The 3,375-nt window shown below is 43.2% G+C and overlaps 1 long non-coding RNA gene across 1 annotated transcript; it reads left to right on the top strand.

Moving 5' to 3' along the window:
• The first annotated feature begins 364 nt into the window (after positions 1–364).
• Positions 365–2,956, top strand: LOC138794860 (uncharacterized). Its single transcript, XR_011363515.1, has 3 exons — positions 365–539; positions 2,100–2,215; positions 2,832–2,956. It is a non-coding gene; the product is annotated as an uncharacterized lncRNA (long non-coding RNA).
• Positions 2,957–3,375: the final 419 nt, after the last annotated feature.

The following is a 3,375-nucleotide window of genomic DNA, read 5'->3' as shown; positions in this document are numbered from 1 at the left end:
CTACAGGTATACAGGACCCCCAAACTATACAGTACAGGTATACAGGACCTTCACCAACTGTATACTGCAGGTATACAGGACCTCCCTCAACTATACACTATAGGTATACAGCCCCCCCAACTATGCACTACAGGTATGCGAGACCCGTAAAAACTATACATTGTGGGTATACAGAACCCCTCCAACTATGCACTACAGGTATACACTAATTCCACTGATTAACTCAGATGAAAAAATACCTTTAGCTTGGCCTCCTGGGCACCTTAGAACAAATCTAATTAACATACTGACACTTTATACCCGGGCAGCGCCGGGTACATTTTCTATTTCACTATATAAAAAGCAGTATTCTTCTTTAGCAGTGATGGTATAGAGGTATATACAGCTGTATGCAGGAGGTTCCGCAGACATATAACAGGGCCATATTAACAGCTGCTGCTGCCCTAGGCACTAAACCTGAAGACGCCCCAAATTTCCACATGGAACCAATGATTGTAGCCATCTGCATATTGTCTGAAGGAATTCTCACCACAGGATTGGTAGGTTATAGCTCCAGGCATCACATTTAACGCCGCCACACCAGACCTAAACAATAGCGACATACTGTGGCTGGATAACACTGCCACACCAGACCCTCCTTCAAAAGACACCAGATTTACTGGAAAGTCTGAACAGGAGGTGGGAGATTTAAAAAATGTAAACAAAAAAAAGTTGTTTCTTTCCCCCTGCTCCCTGGGGCTGCCCCCCTGCAAGGTGCTGCCCTAGGCACCGGACCACGGGTGCCTAGTGGTTAATACGGCCCTGTATATACACCTGTATGCAGGAGGCTCCGCAGACGTATAACTGACTATAGTGCATTGACCGTATAGAGGTATATACAGCTGTATACATAAGGCTCCACAGAAGTATAACTGACTATAGTGCATAGTATTTAGGGTAGAGAAAGACCGGCACAGCAAGTTATAAACCACGCTTCTGGGGAGCACTATGTGCTTAGCTGGACTTCATGTGCAGACCAATTAATCATTCACGAGTGGGGTGCTCAGCTCTTAGGTAGTTTTGAATCAGTAGACACAGTTCATGCATAAAAGAGTAGAAATAAAGCGGCACTCACCACTGTATACGTGCAAAAAAACGGTGTTATTTATTCATTCGTCCATGAATAACAGACAGATTTTCTTAGCAGGTAAGACGCCAACACTTCGTGATGGTAACAGGTGACAGCTGTTTCGCTTTACTAAGCTTCTACAGACCTGTAGAAGCTGTAGAAGCTTAGTAAAGCGAAACAGCTGTCACCTGTTACCATCACGAAGTGTTGGCGTCTTACCTGCTAAGAAAATCTGTCTGTTATTCATGGACGAATGAATAAATAACACCGTTTTTTTGCACGTATACAGTGGTGAGTGCCGCTTTATTTCTACTCTTTTATGCATGAACTGACTATAGTGCAGTGACTGTATAGAGGTATATACAACTGTATACAGGAGGCTCCGCAGACATATAACTGACTATAGAAGGCATTTTCACTGTAAGAACTGCAAGTGACGATTTTCATTGTCAAAGTTGTTTGCTTTTTCTTCTCCGTCATCAGCAGCAGCGTGTAGGAGATAACAGGCGAAAAGAGGAATGCAGAGGTATCGCAGGCTGGAGCAGAGAGTTTCCGTGGCAGCAGCTGAGCTGTGTGTCCGGCTGTCTGCTCAGAAGCTCCCTGTGTGACTGTCTGCTCCCTGAAGCCATCTGACACTGTCAGTGGCTGCTGACAGATACTGGAGGCCGCAACTGCTGACACTGCCAGATGGCTTCAGGGATGCCCCCTCAGTGTGCGGCCCCTAATGTGTGGCCGCAAACCCCCGACCCCTAATGCTGGCAGCGGCTGCAGACCCCATTTCGCCCCACGGAGTTTGACAGTGGCCAATCAGCCTCAGCGACTGCACTACTAATACTAATGTTAATTAAATAATTAAAACAGGTGGCGCCCTGGATTGGTAATCAGGCCAGCCCACCAGGCATTTGCCCAGTGTGCCAGTTTACCAATCCGGGCCTGCACCACTTTCTGATGGACATTTAGTGTTCTCTTCGCTTCTTCACGCTTCCCACAGCCTCCAGTAGAACTTCAGAGTCTTTGAAGTGACAGGCCACTCAGTCAATCACTAGAAAAAGGAAAGAAAGGAAGGGAAAAAAAGGTGAATCACTGGCCACCGGGGAACATAGGGAGGTAATGTATGAACTTATTTACTTTCGTTTTTTCCTCCTCATGTTTAAAAGGCCATAGAGCTTGTATTTTTTTCACCTACTGTACCACATTGGCCCTTATTTTTTGTGTCACTAATTGTTCGTTGCAATGGTAGACTTAATTTATGTATTAAAAAAAGCTGCAAAACCGGGAAAAAATTATATGTGTGGTAAAATTGAAAATAAAACGCATTTTTTTAATTTGTGGGGCTTTTGTGTTTACGCCAGTTGCCCTATGGTACAACTGACATATTATATACATTCCTCAAGTTGTTACAATTACAACAATATGTAACTTGTATAACTTTTATTTTATTTGACATTTCACCTCCTAAATATATATTTTTTGTTTTGTAGCACATTTTATGGAAAAATTAAGGGTGTTATACAAAGTACAATTGGTGGCCGCAGAAAAACAAGACCTCATATAGGCCTGTAGATGAAAAAGTAAAAGAGCTAGGGCTTTTAAAACACAAGGAGTAAAAAATTGAATAGCAGAAAGCAGAAACTGACTGCATCATTAAGGGAATAAGTACATGTGAACATGTCCTAACAATCGGCTGCTACTTCTGAACCAGTACTATGTGTTTGCCCCCCAGGTGAAAATTTGCCAGCCTCCTGCCATGGTTGTTTGGAAACGCTCTGTCCAATGCCTACAGACAAGCTTGATGATTCCAATCTTAGTGGGTGGACTGGGGAGTAAAGATAAACCAAGGGTACTATTATGTAACACAATAAATCAAGTACAGTTACTGGAAAACAAATGAGTTGTGCCACCTCCTGTAACAATGTTTCAAGTTTTGAACTGTAACCTGTATGATTAAGGTAAACTTGTAGTAAAGTCTTAAGGTACCAACCACCTTTAATAATGCCATATGCCGTGGAAGCTTATGCACTTGTCACGGTTGCCAGGAGTGTTGTTGGAACCCACCCCCAGACAAACGAGGTTTGGGTAGCCCAAGTGTGAACTGGTGTGTAGGTGCAATAAAGAATAGACCAATGTCTTAACTCGAAGAACATCTGTTTACTTAAAATCTTCAGTGCAATACAGGATAATAAAAAGACTTTGGCATGCAGGTGCAGGCAAAAGGTAGTTATAGCAGACTTTGTGAAGTGAGAGTAGAGTGGAGTTGAGATCCATCT

The sequence above is a fragment of the Dendropsophus ebraccatus genome, chromosome 6, assembly GCF_027789765.1.
Source record: "Dendropsophus ebraccatus isolate aDenEbr1 chromosome 6, aDenEbr1.pat, whole genome shotgun sequence".
Lineage (NCBI taxonomy): Eukaryota > Metazoa > Chordata > Amphibia > Anura > Hylidae > Dendropsophus > Dendropsophus ebraccatus.
Note: the sequence above shows the minus strand (reverse complement) of the source record. Positions and strands in the feature narration are given on the sequence as shown.